Here is a 22123-nt window from a genome sequence, read left to right as displayed (position 1 = left end):
CACAAAATACTTAATAAGTAACATTTCCCACATGTCTCCTTTACATCAGCATAATTTTGGAACCAATTTTTTTTTTTGTTAGGGAGTTATAAGGGTTAAAAGTTGACCAGCAATTTCTCATTTTTACAACACCATTTTTTTTTAGGGACCACGTCTCATTTGAAGTCATTTTGAGGGGTCTATATGATAGAAAATGCCCAAGTGTGACACCATTCTAAAAACTGCACCCCTCAAGGTGCTCAAAACCACATTCAAGAAGTTTATTAACCCTTCAGGTGTTTAATAGGAATTTTTGGAATGTTTAAATAAAAATGAACATTTAACTTTTTTACACAAAAAATTTACTTCAGCTCCAATTTGTTTTATTTTACCAAGGGTAACAGGAGAAATTGGACCCAAAAAGTTGTTGTCCAATATGTCCTGAGTACGCTGATACCCCATATGTGGAGGTAAACCACTGTTTGGGCGCATGGGAGAGCTCGGAAGGGAAGGAGCGCTATTTGACTTTTCAATGCAAAATTGACAGGAATTGAGATGGGACGCCATGTTGCGTTTGGAGAGCCACTGATGTGCCTAAACATTGAAACCCCCCACAAGTGACACCATTTTGGAAAGTAGACCCCCTAAGGAACTTATCTAGAGGTGTGGTGAGCACTTTGACCCACCAAGTGCTTCACAGAAGTTTATAATGCAGAACCGTAAAAATAAAAAATCATATTTTTTCACAAAAATTATATTTTTGCCCCCAATTTTTTATTTTTCCAAGGCTAAGAGAAGAAATTGGACCTCAAAAGTTGTTGTCCAATTTGTCCCGAGTACGCTGATACCCCATATGTGGCAGTAAACCACTGTTTGGGCGCATGGGAGAGCTCGGAAGGGAAGGAGCGCCGTTTGACTTTTCAATGCAAAATTGACAGGAATTGAGATGGGACGCCATGTTGCGTTTGGAGAGCCACTGATGTGCCTAAACATTGAAACCCCCCACAAGTGACACCATTTTGGAAAGTAGACCCCCTAAGGAACTTATCTGGATGTGTGGTGAGCACTTTGACCCACCAAGGGCTTCACAGAAGTTTATAATGCAGAGCCATAAAAATAAAACAAAATTTTTTTCCCACAAAAATTATTTTTTAGCCCCCAGTTTTGTATTTTCCCTAGGGTAACAGGAGAAATTGGACCCCAAAAGTTGTTGTCCAATTTGTCCTGAGTACGCTGATACTCCATATGTGGGGGGGAACCACCGTTTGGGCGCATGGGAGGGTTCGGAAGGGAAGGAGCGCCATTTGGAATGCAGACTTAGATGGAATGGTCTGCAGGCGTCACATTGCGTTTGCAGAGCCCCTAATGTACCTAAACAGTAGAAACCCCCCACAAGTGACACCATTTTGGAAAGTAGACCCCCTAAGGAACTCATCTTGATGTGTTGTGAGAGCTTTGAACCCCCAAGTATTTCACTACAGTTTATAACGCAGAGCCGTGAAAATAAAAAATCTTTTTGTTTTCCCACAAAAATTATTTTTTAGCCCCCAGTTTTGTATTTTCCCAAGGGTAACAGGAGAAATTGGTCCACAAAAGTTGTTGTCCAATTTGTCCTGAGTACGCTGATACCCCATATGTTGGGGTAAACCCCTGTTTGGGCACACAGGAGAGCTCGGAAGGGAAGGAGCACTGTTTTACTTTTTCAACGCAGAATTGGCTGGAATTGAGATCGGACGCCATGTCGTGTTTGGAGAGCCCCTGATGTGCCGAAACAGTGGAAACCCCCCAATTATAACTGAAACCCTAATCTAAACACACCCCTAACCCTAATTCCAACGGTAACCCTAACCACACCTCTAACCCTGACACACCCCTAACCCTAATCCCAACCCTATTCCCAACTGTAAATGTAATCTAAACCCTAACCCTAACTTTAGCCCCAACCCTAACTGTAGCCCCAACCCTAACCCTAACCCTAACCCTAGCCCTAACCCTAGCCCTAACCCTAGCCCTAACCCTAGCCCTAACCCTAGCCCTAACCCTAGCCCTAGCCCTAACCCTAGCCCTAACGGGAAAATGGAAATAAATACATTTTTTTTAATTTTTCCCTAACTAAGGGGGTGATGAAGGGGGGTTTGATTTACTTTTATAGCGAGTTTTTTAGCGGATTTTTATGATTGGCAGCCGTCACACACTGAAAGACCCTTTTTATTGCAAAAAATATTTTTTGCAATACCACATTTTGAGAGCTATAATTTTTCCATATTTTGGTCCACAGAGTCATGTGAGGTCTTGTTTTTTGCGGGACGAGTTGACGTTTTTATTGAAAACATTTTTGGGCACGTGACATTTTTTTATCGCTTTTTATTCCGATTTTTGTGAGGAAGAATGACCAAAAGCCAGCTATTCATGAATTTCTATTGGGGGAGGCGTTTATACCGTTCCGCGTTTGGTAAAATTGATAAATCAGTTTTATTCTTCGGGTCAGTACGATTACAGCGATACCTCATTTATATCATTTTTTTATGGTTTGGTGCTTTTATACGATAAAAACTATTTTACAGAAAAAATAATTATTTTTGCATCGCTTTATTCTCAGGACTATAACTTTTTTATTTTTTTGCTGATGATGCTGTATGGCGGCTCTTTTTTTGCGGGACAATATGACGCTTTCAGCGGTACCATGGTTATTTATATCTGTCCTTTTGATCGCGTGTTATTCCACTTTTTGTTCGGCGGTATGATAATAAAGCGTTGTTTTTTGCCTCGTTTTTTTTTTTTTTTCCTTACGGTGTTTACTGAAGGGGTTAACTAGTGGGACAGTTTTATAGGTCGGGTCGTTACGGACGCGGCGATACTAAATATGTGTACTTTTATTGTTTTTTTTTTTTTTATTTAGATGAAGAAATGTATTTATGGGAATAATATTTTTTTTTTTTTTTCATTATTTTGGAATATTTTTTTTTACACATTTGGAAAAATTTTTTTTTACTTTTTTACTTTGTCCCAGGGGGGGACATCACAGATCAGTGATCTGACAGTTTGCACAGCACTCTGTCAGATCACTGATCTGACATGCAGCGCTGCAGCCTTCACAGTGCCTGCTCTAAGCAGGCTCTGTGAAGCCACCTCCCTCCCTGCAGGACCCGGATCCGCAGCCATCTTGGATCCGGGGCTCGAGCAGGGAGGGAGGTGAGGAGACCCTCGCAGCAACGCGATCACATCGCGTTGCTGCGGGGGGCTCAGGGAAGCCCGCAGGGAGCCCCCTCCCTGCGCGGTGCTTCCCTGCACCGCCGGCACATCGCGATCATCTTTGATCGCGGTGTGCCAGGGGTTAATGTGCCGGGGGCGGTCCGTGACCGCTCCTGGCACATAGTGCCGGATGTCAGCTGCGATAAGCAGCTGACACCCGGCCGCGATCGGCCGCGCTCCCCCCGTGAGCGCGGCCGATCGGCTATGACGTACTATCCCGTCCAGGGTCAGATAAGCCCAGGGCACCTCGACGGGATAGTACGTCTAAGGTCACAGAGGGGTTAAGGTACCTTCACACATAACGATATTGTTAACAATATCGTTGCTATTTGTGACGTAGCAACGATATCGTTAATGAAATCGTTATGTGTGACAGCGACCAACGATCAGGCCCCTGCTGGGAGATCGTTGGTCGTTGAACAAAGTCCAGAACTTTATTTCGTCGCTGGACTCCCTGGAGACATCGCTGGATCGGCGTGTGACACCGATCCAGCGATGTCTTCACTGGTAACCAGGGTAAACATCGGGTAACTAAGCGCAGGGCCGCGCTTAGTAACCCGATGTTTACCCTGGTTACCATGCTAAAAGTTAAAAAAAAACAAACAGTACATACTTACCTACAGCCGTCTGTCCTCCAGCGCTGTGCTCTGCTCTCCTCCTGTACTGTCTGTGAGCCGGAAAGCAGAGCGGTGACGTCACCGCTCTGCTTTCCGGCTCACAGACAGTACAGGAGGAGAGCAGAGAAGCAGAGCGCAGCGCTGGAGGACAGACGGCTGTAGGTAAGTATGTACTGTTTGTTTTTTTTTTACTTTTAGCATGGTAACCAGGGTAAACATCGGGTTACTAAGCGCGGCCCTGCGCTTAGTTACCCGATGTTTACCCTGGTTACCGGCATCGTTGGTCGCTGGAGAGCGGTCTGTGTGACAGCTCTCCAGCGACCAAACAGCGACGCTGCAGCGATCCGAATCGTTGTCGGTATCGCTGCAGCGTCGCTTAATGTGAAGGGGCCTTTAAAGGGATCTCACAAACCCCACAATCACCGAAATCGCAAAACGCCGTTAAACAAAACAAAACACATAGCAGCCGTAATCCTCAAAGAGACCAGGTAAACCTCATTAGCCCCATGAGAGCCAGATCCAGGTCTCCTCCAAGAGACGTAAATCAGCAACCGGTAGTCAGAAGAAAAACAAAAACGGACGAAAGTTCACACCAGACGGAAAAAATGGACTCCTCCCTTTCCTCAAAAAGAAACACGCCAGGGGCATCAAGCCAAAAATATTAAGATGTGAGAGACCTCAGTGAATCTGAGGATTCATATAATGATCAAAGCCCTAATCATAGTCCCGAAAAACAGAGATTCAGAAGAGACAGCCCACAAAGAGCCCAGCGGGACATATATCCCCCAACCCAAAATAATCAGGCAGACTTCTGGAAAGAAATGGATAGAATACTTGAGGTAAAATTCCAAAAACAGAAGCAAGAAATAGACGACAAATTTGATAACTTCTGCAACCAAATCAATAAAAAAAATAGTTGACCACGAAACGAGAATACAAAAAATTGAAAAAGGAACTGCAGAATCATATGCAGACCTAGAATACCTTTCCGCGGAAATCCATAAACTGAAAATCAAAATGGCGGACATAGAAGACAGAGGACGCCGAAACAATTTAAAAATTAGAGGGATTTCGGAAGCAATTAAGCAAGAAGACCTCACACAACATATTCAGGAGATTTTCAAGACGGCAATCCCAGAGCTGTCCCCCTCTGATCTCATAATTGACAGAGCCCACAGACTTCCTCGGCCCCCCAAAATAGCCTCTGATATCCCAAGGGACACTATTCTAAGGGTCCATTTCTTCCAAACGAAGGAAAGGATTATCAACTACTTGAGGGCTAACAAATTTTTCCCAGATCCCTACAAGGACCTGAAGGTTTTCCCAGACCTATCTAAGGAAACATTGGAGGGCCACAGGGAATTCAGCAAGGTCACCGCCCTCCTTAGAGAGAAAGACATACCCTACAAGTGGGGCTTCCCACTGAAATTACTAGTGAGTTTTAGAGGACGGACCATCCCAATCTTCTCACCCAAAGAAGGAATGGACTTCATTGGATCGATCAAAGACACCTACACCAGACCCAAGAATTGAAAAATGTTATTATTGTAAAGATTAGATACCTCTGATACTAGGATGCTTACCTGTGCTTGTCCCCTCTTCTTTCTTCCACAGGGGTATCCAATAGAGAAGTGGTAGTATCCCTTAAGATCTACCTGATCATCCATCCTTTTTTGCTAAACAAAACTAATATTTTTTCTTCCTTACAGGAGTGTACACTGACTAGATAACGGTATACTAGTGTAACAAAGTTGAAGTTGTTCTTTCCATTTAAAATTCGTTTATATTCTTTGTTTTAACTATTTCCATCTTTAAGTCACTCAGCTAGAATTAAAAATGGAGTTAAACCTGATGTCATACAATGTTAGAGGGCTCAACAACCCCAAGAAAAGACATGCGTTGTGGAGAGAGCTGACCGAGTCCAGGGCCAACGTCATCTGCCTACAGGAGTCCAAATTCCTAGAGGGTAACCATCCTTACTTTAATCATCACAAATTTTCTCACATATTTGAGGCTTGTAACACTAGGAAAAAAGCAGGAGTACTGACACTAATTGAGAGCTCTACCCCATTTGAGTTTATAAGAGAAATCAAAGACAAAAATGGCCGCTTCCACATACTCATTTGCAAAATAAATGATCAAGACTGCACAGTAGCCAATATCTATGCCCCAAACGAAGGCCAAATAAAATTTTTAAACACAATCATAAAAAAACTCGAAGAGGTCAGAAGGGGTAGATTGTTCTTAATGGGTGACTTCAACGTCACTCCAGACAACAAGTTAGATTCCTCCTCCAAAAACAGACCCTCTGCTGACTGTCTTAACTCCTGGCTAAATAACAATGAAATGTACGACTGTTTTAGATGCCTTAATGCCAACTCTAGGGAATATACCCATTTTTCAGATATCCACCAAACGGCTTCAAGAATTGATCTAATTACCACGGATATCCACTCCTTGACAAATGTCAAAGAAATTTCCATTGGAGCTAGAACGATTTCAGACCATGCCCCAGTCCTAGGGAAAATAATAATTGGCCCACCCCTCTTTAACACCAGACTATGGAGATGCAGTGCCAAAATTCTACATAAACCAGCCAATAAAACTACAATCCAAAAGGCCATAAAAAAACTACTTTGAGACCAATAAACCAGAGTTAACGAATCCATGCATCAATTGGTGCGCGCACAAAGCGGTTATCAGAGGAGTAATTATGGGTTTAGCCTCCAGAGAAAAAAAGAAATCCAGGGAAAAAATTAAAGACCTGACAAATAAAATTCGAATAATTGAAAATAACCTAATCAACAAAACTAAATCCCCGCAGAACACCCCAAATGAGCTCTCCAAACTTAGAACGGAACTAAGAGAGACTTTATTCTCACCGTATGACAACGTAGTTAAAATGTCAAATTACAAGTTCTATACTTCACACAATAAACCAACAAAATACATGGCCAACAAAATAAAAAAGAACAGAACAATTAACAAAATCAATAGAATAAATAAACTAAATGGGATGGGTAAAACCTCTCACCCGAAGGAGATAGCCAACGAATTTGCAGGTTTCTACTCCAAACTATATAACATAGACCCCCTACAAAACAATCCCACAAACAAGCAGGATAGAATAGACAAAATCAAAGAATACCTAAAACAAATAAACCTCCCCACCCTAACACCCGACGAACTAAACGCCCTTAAAGCTCCCATCACCCCCGATGAAGTAGAAAATGTCATCAAAAAATTTAACCTCCATAAATCACCAGGCCCAGATGGATTCACCAATGCATATTACAAAGCTTTTTCAAACACCCTCTCCCCACATCTGGCTGATACTTTTAACCATATTCTTTGCGGGGGTTCCTTTCCTACCGAAATGTTAATGGCCATAGTATCAGTGATCCCAAAATCAAAGGGAGACCCAGAAGCCTTGGAAAACTTCAGACCCATCTCACTAATAAACGTGGATGTAAAAATATACTCAAAAATTTTAGCAGAAAGAATCGGTCTGACATTACCTAAACTAATAGCCAGTGACCAGATGGGATTTGTGAGAGGCAGACAACCAACGGACGCAACTAGAAGAATTATTAATATTACTAGTTGGGCAAGGAAACAAAAAAACCCCACCACATTACTATCACTTGATGCTGAAAAAGCCTTCGATAGAGTCAATTGGGATTACTTAAAAGAATGTCTAGCCAAATTTGGTTTCGACAAAGATATGACATCCCACATAATGGCCTTATATTCAGATCCTAAGGCCAGTGTTTATTGTAATTCACAAATTTCAGACCCATTTAGCATAAGAAATGGGACCAGACAAGGTTGTCCCCTCTCACCAATTCTATTCAACATAGCTATCGAACCATTAGCCGAAACTATCAGAAACAACTACAAAATCACTGGCATCTCCACCCCCACTAAACATCACAAAATCACATTATTTGCGGATGATATTATACTATCCCTCACTAACCCAGAAATCTCAATCCCCGAAGCAATGGAAAATATAGAAAAATTCTCCACAATATCAAATTTTAAAATTAATTTAGCTAAGTCCAACATACTCCCAATAGAATTAAGTAAAGACCAAACCCAAACAATAAAAAACTCTACACCCCTAAACTGGTGCGATAAAGAATTTTCATACTTAGGAGTCACAATAAATAAAACAGTTAAGGGAACAGTAAAAGCTAATTTTAGCTTACTAAAAGAAATACTAATAAAAGCAACTCTTGCACACAGGGATAACACTCTGTCCTGGTGGGGTAGGATACTAACTATGAGACTATTTATCCTTCCTAAACTCCTTTATATCCTCAGATGTGTCCCACTCCCATTCCCAGACATCAGCCTCACACACCTACAGATACAAATAAATGATTTTGTATGGAACTCAAAAAAAGCTAGAACGGCCACACAAACACTCTTCAAAAGGAAAATAAATGGAGGGATCAACATTCCAAACATTAAAGCCCACTATTACACTTTGCTCATAAAACAAAGTATACACTGGCTGCAGAGCTCTAGCCCGCCAGTTTGGATAGACCTGGAGACAACGCTAAATAACAATCGCCACCCGAAGTGGATCATACATAAAACAATACTTGGTAATTTCCCCGACTTGATAGCTCACCCAATTTTCCAAGCAATAGCCTCAGCATGGAAAAAACTCTCACACCAAAAAGGCCTAAAAAAATCAGATATCCAAAAAAAGATTCCCATCTCCCTGGCCTACTCCATAATTGATCAACCCCTCCCTAAAATTTGGTCAAACTCTAAAATAAAGAAAATTGGAGATATACATACAGGAGAAACATTCCTAAGCTTTCAAACTCTAAAAGGTCAATACAATACACACTCATCTTCCTTCCTTGAGTTCTTGATACTCAAGAAAAATATAGAATCTTTCCTGGGTAAAAAACCCAAATTTTCGGAAGCATCTATTAAACTTTTGAGTAACATTGGACATGCAATATTCTGGAGCCACAAATTTATATATAATAACTATAACTCAGATCACAATCTATCTAAAACCCCACCGATGGTAAAATGGGAACAAGACACAAAAAACACTTTCAGCATAGAGGATTGGGAGGAGGCTTTCACTGCCTCTTACCAGTCCACTATCTCAATGTCATTACAAGAGACTCATTTTAAAACGGTCTCAAGATGGTACTATACCCCTAGTAGACTAGCTCATATGGACACCATAAACTCAGCTCAATGCTGGAGAGGTTGCGGTCAAAAAGGCGACATAATGCACATTTTTTGGAGCTGCCCCTCAGTAAAACCCATTTGGAAGAAAACCTCAAAAGAGATAATAGATAAACTTACTGACGAACATTTTGAATTGGAGCCTCAGGGTGCTTTGCTGTCCCTTGGACTCGGTCGGCTCGAACATAACCTGAAATTACTGATATTGCATATATGTTTGGTAGTTAAGAATTATATTGCTTCCCTCTGGAAAACACAGCAAACTCCCTCAATAAATGACATTATCACGAGAATCTCACTACACAGATCCCACGTATTTCATTTTGCTATAGCCAGTGACCAATGCAAAAAATTCACAAAAAAATGGGCAAGATGGGATCAACAATTCCCTACCCCCATCACCTGAGATAGTTGTCAAATTCATACTCATCAACCAATCAAATTAGATTCTCATATACCTTACTCTTCCATGGACCCATCAAAACTCACAGCGAGACATACTGAATAAGCTGTGTTTTCCATCTCTCTCCATGTTATTTTTTGTTATATTCATTATAGCTATTTCTGCTTATACTATACGCGGATCTAACAAACTTTATATAATATCTTATATACAAACAATATTGTCAGTCACAACTGGTCAAAACTGTATATAGTTCCTGTTTTAAGAAATTAAAATCTCTCCAAATGTTACACTTGTTCTTCCCCCCTATATGAATAGGGGGTCTACCTATCCCTTGCTTCTCATCCCCTTTTTCCCTCCCCCCCCCTCCCCACCCCAATTTACCCCACCCCCCTGTTTAAAGATCAAAATTTAATAAAATATTTTGAAACCAAACCACACATCCAAGCCCTTTAGGCTATGTTCACACTTTGCAGATTCCACTGCGGATTTTTCCGCAGCAGAATTCCAAAATCCGCAGTGAAAACCCGTCGCGGTTTTTACTGCGGATTTATCGCGGTTTTTACTGCGGTTTCTTCTGCGGATTTTCATCTGCAGTTTCCTATTGGAGCAGGTGAAAATCCGCAGAAAAGAAGTGACATGCTGCGGAATGTAATCCGCAGCGTTTCCGCGCGGATTTTTCTGCAGCATGTGCACAGCGTTTTTTGTTTCCCATAGGTTTACATTGTTATGTAAACTCATGGGAAACTGCTGCGGATCCTCAGCGGTCAAATCCGGAAAACACAGCGGTGACGTCACCGTTCTGCTTTCCGGCCGCTGTGCTTACACAGGGCAGAGAAGCAGAGCGCCGAGGGACAGACAGCGGAAGGTAAGTATGTAGTGTTTTTTTTTTTACTTTTACGCTGGTAACCAGGGTAAACATCGGGTTACTAAGCGCGGCCCTGCGCTTAGTAACCCGATGTTTACCCTGGTTACCAGCGAAGACATCGCTGAATCGGCGTCACACACGCCGATTCAGCGATGTCAGCAGGAAGTCCAGCGACGAAATAAAGTTCTGGACTTTCTGCAGCGACCAACGACATCACAGCAGGATTCTGATCGCTGCTGTGTGTCAAACTGAACGATATCGCTAGCCAGGACGCTGCAACGTCACGGATCGCTAGCGATATCGTTTAGTGTGACAGTACCTTAAAGGGAACCTGTCACCCCCGTTTTTTGAGATTGAGCTATAAATACTGTTAAATAGGGCCTGCGCTGTGTGTTCCTATAGTGTATGTAGTGTACCCCGATTCCCCATGTATGCTGAGAAATAACTTACCAAAGTCGCCGTTTTCGCCTGTCAATCAGGCTGGTCAGGTCGGGAGGGCGTGGTGACATCGGTGGTTCTTCCTCAGCTTTACGTTGGTGGCGTAGTGGCGAAGACACAGCGCGCGATCTGCGCTGTAATCCCTTGCATCCGTGGGGGCGGCCATCTTCCTGGGGCCGCGCGTGCGCAGATCGAGTGCTCTGCTGCACGGGGCTTCAGGAAAATGGCCGCGGGATGCCGCGCGTGCGCATTAGAGATCGCGGCGGCCATTTTCCCAAAGCCGAGATGCAAACTCTGCTTTGGGAAAATGGCCGCCGCGATCTCTAATGCGCACGCGCGGCATCCCGCGGCCATTTTCCTGAAGCCCCGTGCAGCAGAGCACTCGATCTGCGCACGCGCGGCCCCAGGAAGATGGCCGCCCCCACGGATGCAAGGGATTACAGCGCAGATCGCGCGCTGTGTCTTCGCCACTACGCCACCAACGTAAAGCTGAGGAAGAACCACCGATGTCACCACGCCCTCCCGACCTGACCAGCCTGATTGACAGGCGAAAACGGCGACTTTGGTAAGTTATTTCTCAGCATACATGGGGAATCGGGGTACACTACATACACTATAGGAACACACAGCGCAGGCCCTATTTAACAGTATTTATAGCTCAATCTCAAAAAACGGGGGTGACAGGTTCCCTTTAAGCATACAAAGCCACCCACACTGTCTCCTCCATACATCTGTGATGGGTCATTCCATATCAAGTGATCCAATATGAATTATTTTTTTTTTACCCGACGTCTTTAGTTTTTTTATTTTTATGAAGTACAACTTTAGTTAATTACAAATTAAAAGTTTAATTTTTTTTCCCATCAGTTAATTTTTTACAGATTTCTAAAGTTTAGAAAAAGCACGAATTTTGGCCTGTTATGGCTTTACATTTTTTATCATATCTCAGGCTAGAAATAAAGAGGTGGGAGAGAAATCATTGTTCTCAGAACGGTACCGGCTTTCATTTGATATGTCACAAGACTATCTCTTTATATTTTGTTTTGTAGAAATCAAAACTTTTATTTTTTTTTTGAAGCCTTGAATCATCTGATTGTATGTTTGTGCGAGTTTCTTCCTTTTTCTTTTCAAATTACAACCTATTGTATTCAACATATACAATAAAGAAACACAAAAAAACCAATTCCGAAGTGCCAGAATAAATACATCTTAATCATCATAACTTGCTCAGCATTTTCAACCTGAATGCATTGAACAAGCCAAAAGAATAAAAGGTGATCATATCCTCAAGTGTGATTTTCTAAATACAGTCTCATCCTAATATGTTATAAACCAGATTAAAAGAACCAATATTTTTACCACCTATTTATAGATGTAACAATTTTTTTTCTATTATATCACTAAACATGTCATTTAGGAAGTGTTTAAAGAAGAATAGTACAGTAGTTAAACCTTCATTCTACAAAATATGAACTAATCAAACAATTAATAGTAGGTTTTTAAACTGGCCTTTTATCATCAATGTGTCCCTTCTAGCGGGTGAAATGTCATCTAGTCCATAAGCGCTTACTAGCAATGGCCATTCCCTTTTGTGTCAGAGTACGCACAGCCTGTCATGGTGCTCGGCTCCACCTGTTAATATCTGATTTTTGTTAACTTTCACAATGTCTGGTTTTCTTGGATACACAAAGGACCAGAAGATGTAAAACAGTCAATTCTACCTCTTCATTTTCACAATCTTTGGAGAGTCCAATAGCCACCACCAGCGCCAATCAAATTCACAGATCACACCCTCCATTGCCAATCTTGTGCTGCCTTCTACCACTTCATGGACTTCACTGTTTTTGCTGAATGAAACAATCCTTGTTTTTATCTGTTTCACTACATGGAATGACAGTGCGGTATTGCGGAGTCCCTGTGATGGGTTCTGCTTCCTGTAACCGATGTTACAGGAACTTTCCTCTTCGTAGTCCTGGTCTGTACAATACATGAACTGAATGTTAAGAATATTTTTCTCCCTCCATTTGAGGAGTTGCCTGGGTGTTAAGATTTGGTGTTAATATGGCCTCTGGAGGCTAGAGCTGCTGGCTGGTCATCTGCTCTGCATTCACCGTCTACCCCTGGTCATTCTCATCCCCAAGGCTACTTTCACACTAGCGTCGGACTCGACCCGTCGCAGTGCGTCGGGCCGAGGTTCCGACGCTAGCAGTGAAACGAAGGCACAACGGAGGCATTTTTCTTGCGCATCTGCTGCCCCATTGTAAGGTGCGGGCAGAGTTCCGGCCGCGCATGCGTGGTTGGAAAAAGCAGTCCGTCGGCAGCAAAACACGTTACATGTAACGTTTTTTGCTCCCGGCGGTCCGCCACAACCGTCGCACGACGGTTGCAACGTGTGTCAATGCATCGCTAATGTTAATCTAACAACTTTGCAGGATGCGTTTTCTTCCCCTAAACGATGCATTGAAAAAAAAAACCGCCAGTGTGAAAGTAGCCTAACAAAGCTTCCTCCTCTGTGTTCTCCTGCTTCTAAGCTGTAACATTAAGATACAGTAATATCTAAAAATCATGGATTTGGTAAATATTGACCCCACACTGTTAGGCTGTGTGCACACGATGCAGATTTTGTGCAGAATTTTCTGCATAAAATCTGCATCTCCTGGCAGAATCCGCAGGTGCGTTTTTTGTGCAGATTTTACCAATGCATTTCTATTATGGAGGGGTGCAGAAACGCTGCAGAACTGCACAAAAGTGACATGCACTTCTTTGAAATTTGCAGCGTTTCTGCGCAGATTTTTCTGCACCATGTGCAGCTTTTTTTTCACATTGATTTACATTGTACTGTAAATCACAGTGCAGTTCTGCAGCGGTTCTGCTGCAGAAAAATCTGCTGCAGTTCTGCACTAAATCTGCATCGTGTGCACATACCCTTAGACCACAGGCGGAACAGATCTGAATTTGAGATTTTCAAATTGACACTAAGTTTAATTTTTTAAAATATGATCCCAACTTGTATTTTGGTACAGATATGGCTAGGAGCAGGCACATGTGCAGCTTGACATTTTGAAATAAAACTTTTTCAGAAATGCATTTTAAAATTTTGCATGGGTAAAATATCAGATACTCTTGTGACCTATCTGGTGAAAGCCTGTACAGTTCTGAGTAGAATGGTGTTTAACAAGATTTGTGCATCCGCCCCGCTCTGGAACCTTCTATAACCCAACAGACTTGCCTACTGTGGAAAAACTACAAAAAAAAATGATAATTACTTACGGGTAATTTGATTTTCCAGAACCATGACAGCGCCGCACGTGAGAGATGGCATCCGCCCCCAGGAACAGGAAACCTGTAGCAGAGATATAAGAATGGGGCGGCCCCTCTCTCCTCAGTTTGTTTCCAGAGTATGGAAGATGACCGCTTTGTTAGTACACAGTTATGTATCATATTTACATTTGTATAATCTTTCGTTAGCTTCTGTCTACACATATATTTTGCATATATACATTTACTTATATACAATAAGTTTTCTTTTTTTTTTTTTTTGTGAATCACACAACCATCACCAAGATAGGGCGGGAATTAATGCGGCGCTGTCATGGTTCTGGAAAATCAAATTACCCGTAAGTAATTATCATTTTTCCCTTCACCATGACAGCGCCGCACGTGAGAGGAAGAAATAGAAGATTCCTAGGGTGGGACGACAGCAGACAACACCTTTCTCCCAAAAGACAAGTCTGATTGACCTAAGTCCAACCTATAATGTCGGAAGAAGGTAGAGGGTGATGACCATACTGCCGCTTTACAAATCTGTTCTATCGAGGTGTTTGCCCTTTCCGCCCAGGAAGTGGCTATAGCACGCGTGGAGTGAGCCGTAACACCCTGTGGGGGAACTTGACCAGAAAAAGAATACGAAAGTGAAATAGCCGTACGCAACCACCGTGCAATAGTTGCTTTTGAGGCCTTTTTTCCCCTGTTTGTCCCCTGAAAGGTGACAAAAAGGGCCGATGACTGACGCCAAGATTTTGTGGCCTCTAAGTATTGAAGGAGGCAGCGTCTGACATCGAGACAATGGAAGGTTTTTTCCCCCTGGGATTTTGGTTGGGAACAAAAAGAGGGCAGAATAATTTCCTGGTCTCTATGAAATTTAGAATTGACCTTCGGAAGAAAGGCAGGGTCGGCTTTAATAACTACTTTGTCATCATGGAAAGTAGTGTAAGGAGGGTTCACCGACATAGCTTGTAACTCACAAGTACGGCGGGCAGACGTTAAGGCAACTAGGAGAACCGTTTTTAGAGTCAAGGATTTTATTGATATAGAATCAAGAGGTTCAAAGGGGGAAACGGTTAGAGCCTTTAAAACTAAATTTAAATCCCAGGGAGCTACCTTAGGTATTAATTTTGAGGGTCTGGAAGTAAAGGAGGCTCGAATGAACCTATAGACCCAAGGGTGGTCAGCCAGTTTATGATCAAATAGGGCACCAAGGGCAGAGACTTGCACCTTTAAGGTGCTTGTAGACAGACCTTTTTCCAACCCTTTTTGGAGAAATTCAAGGATTTCCTTTACCGGGACCTGTTGACCAGAGTTCGACAACTGTCGCCCCGAGAAATCTAGGAATTTTTGCCAGATTTTCTGGTATTTGTCTGAGGTGACTTTTTTCCTGCTAGCGAGCAATGTGGTCACCAAAGGGCTTGAGAATCCTTTTGCTAACAGAAGTCCCCTTTCAAGTTCCAGGCGGTGAGATGCAACCTGTGAACTTGGGGATGTTGAACTGGCCCTTGATACAGGAGATCCGGGGCATCCGGAAAGATCCACGGGTCCGAGATAGACATGCGCCTGAGCCACGTGAACCATGCTCTTTTCGGCCAAAAGGGAGCTATGAGGATTACTCGTGCTTTGTCTTCCCGAATTTTCCTGAGGACTGTCGGGATTAATGGTATTGGGGGGGAATGCGTATGCTAGATGGAAGTTCCACCGATATAGGAACACGTCTACCCCCTCCGGGTGTTCTCTTGGGTTCAGAGAATAGAACCTCTTCACCTTCCGATTTTGTTTTGTGGCGAACAGGTCTATGTCTGGAACGCCCCAGCTGGCACATATTTTCCCAAATACTCGCTGGTTCAGGGACCACTCCCCCTGATGTAACGTGTGACGGCTTAAGTAGTCGGCTACTTGATTCTCTGATCCTTTCAAATATGTTCCGGTTAGTGAAAGAAGGTTGTTTTCGGCCCATATAAAAAGTTCTTTGGCCTCTGCCATAAGGGATGTTGATCCTGTGCCCCCTTGGCGGTTTATATAAGCTATCGTTGTGCTGTTGTCGGACAACACCACCACATGTCTTCCCAGAATCCTTTTTCCTATATGAAGAAGTGCTAGTCTTACCGCAGACAATTCTTTTAGATTGGAGGACGCTGTTGTCATTGGGCTCCCCCATTGACCCTGTAGGACCTGATCTCCTAAGTGTGCCCCCCAACCCCACGGACTCGCATCGGTAGTAATGACCACTGGATCTCGTACTGACCATGGCACTGCGTTGGTTAGATTTTCTGTTTTCAGCCACCACTCTAGTGAGTTTTGAACCTTTGGTGATAGAAGAATCTTCCGATTCAAATTGTATGGATTTCTTTCTTGTTCGGCTAGAATCTGCCATTGTAACTCTCGTGTGTGGCTTTGTGCCAATCGCGTTGCTGGAATTGTTGCAGTTAGGACTCCTAAGAGTGACATTGCATTCCTCAGAGAGATAGTCTGTTGTAGTTGGAATGACTGTACTCTCTGCTGAATAGATTGAACTTTCCTCTGTGGGAGGACACACTCCTGCTTGACTGAATCTAGCATGATTCCGAGGAATTCTTGAGTTTGAGTTGGGACAAGCCTTGATTTTTTCAGGTTTATCATCCATCCTAAACTGGTCAGTACCTCCAGTACTCTTGCGGCCGCCTTTTCGCAACTTCCTTTGTTTTTTGCTATTATCAAAAAATCGTCCAAATAGGGTACCAACATTATGTCTTCTTTCCTGACAAAAGATGCTACTTCGGAAATAACTTTTGTGAATATACGGGGCGCTATGGCTACCCCAAAAGGAAGACATTGATATTGTAGATGGACAGGGGTTTTTCCCAGATTTACCACTAATCTTAGATATTGTTGGTGTTGGACAGCGATTGGCACATGGTAGTAAGCGTCTGTAAGATCGATCACCACCATGCAACAGTTTGGGTCGAGTACTTTTACTGCAGTCTTTAAAGTTTCCATCTTGAATTTGTCTATTTGAATGTAATGGTTTAGGGCTTTTAGGTTGAATATTACTCTCAGCGAGCCGTCTGGTTTTGGTGTTAGAAATAAAGTGCTGTAGAACCCTTTCCCTATCTCTTGATGGGGTACTTCTACTAACACTTCTTTTTGCATGAGGAGATAAATTTCTCTTTCTAATATGGCCTGATTTTTTCCCCCCACCTGGGTCATTTTTACACGATTTGGTGGGAGGTTGGAGAACTTGAACCTCAGACCCTCTGACAACAAATTTGTTATCCATTGAGAAGCCGGCGGCGCTGCCCAATGATGGACAAACCGCCGGAGTCTTCCCCCCACCGGAATGCTGGCGTCACTGACTTTTGGGATCAGGCTTGGGGGGAGGTTTGTTGAAAAGGAATCCCCTTTCCTTTCGCTCTCTCCAGGGTCTGCCTCGACTAGACCTGTCATCTGATCGGCCGCGGGTCCCTCTATATCCACCACGAAAGGACGAACGAGAGGTATCCCATCGGCGCCTGGGAAAGGAAGGAGGTGGAAACCGCTTCTTTTTGTCCGACGCCTTCTCAAGGATCTCGTCTAGAGCTTTGCCAAACAGGTATTGCCCTTCACAGGGTACTCCACAGAGTTTGACCTTTGATTGGAAGTCAGCCGTCCAATTTTTCAGCCATAATGTTCTCCTTCCTGAATTGGATAACGCACACACACGTGCGGCACTTCTAACTGAATCTATCGAGGCGTCTGCTAGGAATCTTGCGGCGCCTTGTAGAGAGGGTAATGCTTCCAGAAGCCTCTCTCTTGGGCATTTGTTTTTGATTTGGTCACTTAACTCCTCTAACCACTTGACCATAGCACGTGCCGTGCAAGTGGCAGCAACCCCGGGTTTAAATGACCATGTCGCTGCTTCCCAAGCTGACTTTAGAAAAGCATCTGCTTTTTTGTCGAGGGGGTCCCTTAGGGCTCCCATGTCTTCAAATGGTAACGCAACCCCTTTAGAGGTGCTAGCGATGGCTGCGTCTAGTTTAGGAGCCTTATCCCACTTTTCACAGACTTCCTCATCAAAGGGGTACTTGCGTTTTAATGCCTGAGGGACAGACATCTTTTTATTAGGTTTTTTCCACTCACGTTTTATTAATTTGATTATGTTATCGTGGAAGGGAAAAAACTTTCGCTTCTTCTCCTCCAAGTTGCTAAACATGGTGTCTTGGATTGTCCGTGGTTCTCTAGGGGTTTCTACCCCCATAGTCGTTCTGACAAGTTTGAGCAGCTTCCCAATGTCCTCCGACTGAAAACATGGGTGGCCATATTCCTCATCTGAGGAGTCTAAATCTGAGGCATCAGAGGGGGTTAAGGCTCCCGGCTCATCCCCTGAATCTATGTCCAACCCTTGCTCACTTGTTGGGGGAGGGGGGGGGGGGGGTCTCTTGTGTGATGTTTCAGCTGTTCTTTAACTGTAGATTTAACTTCCTCCCGTATGATTGTTTTAATGTTTTGTAATAGGGAAGAAGATTCCTCCGCAACTGTTCTGTCGATACAGGGCTGGCAGATCTTTTTGCTGTATAGCCTAGGGAGTTTTTCTTTACATAGTGGACAGACCCTATTCTTTTGCTTGGAGGTGGCTTTCCCTTCCTATAAAACATAGTGCACAGGGTATCAGTGTGTGTGTGTAGCTTGCCTTACAAAGGCACTCACCCCTCCAGGACCCTGGGTACCGCTGCAGCTTGAGTGTCTTCCGACATTCTGGGCGCAGGCATCAGCAGCTCCGGATCTACCGCTGGCTCGGTCATCTCCGTCTGAAGAGCAGGACCAGCGACTCCTTTCTGCTGCTCTATTATATAGAGGAGCGGTGTGCGCGCCACTGGATCAGCTTCCGCCCGGAAGTGTCCAGCAGACCGGCTCCCTCGGCGTGTGACGTCACTTCCTGCGACCGGAAGTCATCATCCTCCACTTCGGCGCCAGCGTCAGTGAAGGACACGCCCCCATATCCCCGGACCGGCCTCCTGCACAGAGCGGTCGCCGGGGAGTCCAGCGAGGAAAAGGGATGGCGCGGACCCAGCAGCCCGACACCGGACAGCACCGCACGCGATGCCGCCGACTACGGCTGGCCCCCGGACCGGAATCATCAGAGGGAGATCCCTCCGGAGGTAGGAGCTCTGCAACAGGCGTCCACCTGCAGGAACAGGAAACCAAACTGAGGAGTGAGGGGCCGCCCCATTCTTATATCTCTGCTACAGGTTTCCTGTTCCTGGGTGCGGATGCCATCTCTCACGTGCAGCGCTGTCATGGTGAAGGGAAAAGTAACCTGAAAACCTACCTCTTCTGACAAGAAGTGGCACGTGCAGGTTATGTATTGCACCCATACTCCATTACTATTCAGCTTAAGTATATATGAGACATGTTATGACTAGTGTTGAGCGATACCGTCCGATACTTGGAAGTATCGGTTTCGGATAGTATCGGCCGATATCAATACAAGTCAATGGGACACCAAGTATCGGAAGGTATTCTGATGGTTCCCAGGGTCTGAAGGAGAGGAAACTCTCCTTCAGGCCCTGGGATCCATATTAAGGTGTAAAATAAAGAATTAAAATAAAAAATATTGATATAGTCACCTCTCTGGCGGCCCCTGGACATCACGCTGGTAACCGGCAGGCTTCTTTGTTTAAAACGAGCGCCTTTAGGACCTGCGAATGACGTCGCGGGTTCTGATTGGTCGCGTGCCGCTCATGTGACCGCCACGCGACCAATCAGAAGCTGCGATGTCATTCTCATTCACTAAACTCCTAATTCTAGGAATTAAGGACCTGCGAATGACGTTGCGGCTTCTGATTGGTCGCGTGGCGGTCACATGAGCGGCACGCGACCAATCAGAACCCGCGACATCATTCGCAGGTCCTAAAGGCGCTCATTTTAAACAAAGAAGCCTGCAGGTTACCAGCGTGATGTCCAGGGGCCGCCGGAGAGGTGAATATATCAATATTTTTTATTTTAATTCTTTATTTTACACATCCCTATGGATCTGATACCCGATACCAGAAAAGTATCGGATCTCGGTATCGGAATGCTCAACACTAGTTATGACTACTAGTTCCTTCAATATAGGCTGAGGTCTGGTCTGCCTACCATGCAGTGGCTACTATGAGAGGTATCCTCATTAAGCACTTTAGTGATATGGCAGCTAGGATTTACAGACCGCTCCACACATAATAAAGCAAGGAGATGGTGATCAACATACTTAGGACATACTATTAGTTGTCTTGACTGATCTATTATAGTATTGCACTATACGTATCAACCTTTTTGCCTCTGGGCATTTTCTGACACTAATTTTGGAGATTTCATGTGGTTGCTGTGCATGGTCGTGCACCTGCGGTCATATTTTGCATATGTGTTTTCCTGAGAACAGTATATTTTAACTTTATGCATGTAACAAATAGAAAAAAAAATTCTGTGTGTATTTAATAAAATTTGATGATTTTAGACCTATGACAGTTTCTTCCTATATTCTCTTGTTGGTTTTCTCTGCAGTAACTCATGTTGCAGCAGACTGCTGCATGACCAGCTCAGCCATCACCCTGCAGATTGTCAGTTCTCCTCCTGTACCAGCCAGTGACTTGTTTTGTTCAAGATTACAGTTTTTTTGTCAAGTATACCCCTTCTCACATGTAAAGCACCATGAAATAAATGGTATAGTAATTTTAAGTCAGTTATAAATTTAGTAATCTATACTTTACATGAAGGAACATTAATGCTAACTAGATCAGTAAATGCATTAAAACACACAATTTGAAACTTAAAGGGAACCCGACCCCCCAAAAATCAAACGTACGCTATGCCCACCGGCATCAGGAGCTTATCTACAGCGCTCTGTAATCGTAGATAAGCCCCCAATGTATCTTAAAAGATAAGGTTAGGTTATACTCACCCAGGGGCAGTCCTGTCCGATGGACGTCATGGTCCGGGGCCTCCCATCTTCATAGCGTGAAGACGAGGATGTCATCCTGCGGCTCTGGCTCACTGTCTGCCCTGTTCAGGGCAGAGCAAAGTACTGCAGTGCGCAGGCACCGGGAAAGGTCAGACAGGCCCAGCGCACTACAGTACTTTGCTCTGCCCTCAACAGGGCAGACAGTACGCCTGCGCCAGAGTGTGAAGACAAAAGGACGTCATCCTATGAAGATGGGAGGCCCCGGTCCTGACCGCAGCAGGACCGCCTCTGGGTGAGTATAATCTAACCTGTCCCATCTTTCAGGATACATCAGGGGCTTATCTACAGCATTACAGAATGCTATAGATAAGCCCTGATGCCAGTGGGCTTAGCTCATCCTCAATTGGGGGGGGAGGGGGGACAAGTTCCCTTTAATGCGGTCCTGCCTCAGACTATTAGCAATATTCTAGAACACTAATGTCACTGCTATTCCTTATGAAAGCTCCAAAAAAGGAGAGAACATGGACTCCAGTTCACCTATTGGAGGTAGCCATTTTAAGTCAATTCAAGCCATGTCAAAAAAAACAAAAAAAAACATGCAAAGTGAATATTTTCTTGAATCGTTGTAAGTTTTCCATTTTCAATAGGTTGGACTAGAGACATCTGATGTGCATAGGATGTTTGGCAGAAATGAAGCCCTCCACACCTATGCATGCTCCCTCCATAAAGCTTGTATGTTGAGTGCCAATTTAAGGTGGAGGACCTAGAATGCCACTTAAGCCTCATCCCTGAAATTCTAGGGAGTTAATTGAGGCTTCTTTCCCAACTCCTCCATAGACATGAATGGAGGTGGCTATTGCCAACCTAAACAAAAGGATCTGCTTTTCAAGTCACTAAAGTTGGATCCTTATCTGATTTGGCATCCACTGTCAGGGTAGATTAGGTAGGACTCCTTTACCCATACACATTAGATGTTGTGCCCATCCTACAAAAACCTGGCAAGTTTGGCTGATGTTCAGTGTATTGTGCACCATTATGTGCTAGTGCAGATCAGAAGGACCGCTTGTTCTATATCTGAAGGAAGGAGGACTAGTTGATGCATTAAAAAAAAAAAAAAAAAAAAAAGGGAAGTTGTCATACTGCTGCAAAATGCAGTTTATTAATCTGACCCAGTGAATAAA

The 22123-nt window shown here is 43.8% G+C and overlaps 1 long non-coding RNA gene across 1 annotated transcript in view; it reads left to right on the top strand.

Moving 5' to 3' along the window:
* LOC138668878 (uncharacterized) overlaps window positions 1–22123 on the top strand; it is a 265220-nt gene that overhangs the window by 14053 nt on the left and 229044 nt on the right. The gene's annotated exons all lie outside the window — the stretch shown is intronic.

Source organism: Ranitomeya imitator, chromosome 1 (genome assembly GCF_032444005.1).
Source record: "Ranitomeya imitator isolate aRanImi1 chromosome 1, aRanImi1.pri, whole genome shotgun sequence".
In the NCBI taxonomy this organism is placed as follows: Eukaryota; Metazoa; Chordata; class Amphibia; order Anura; family Dendrobatidae; genus Ranitomeya; species Ranitomeya imitator.
The sequence above is the reverse complement of the archived record's forward strand: the minus strand, read 5'-3'. Positions and strand labels throughout refer to the sequence as shown.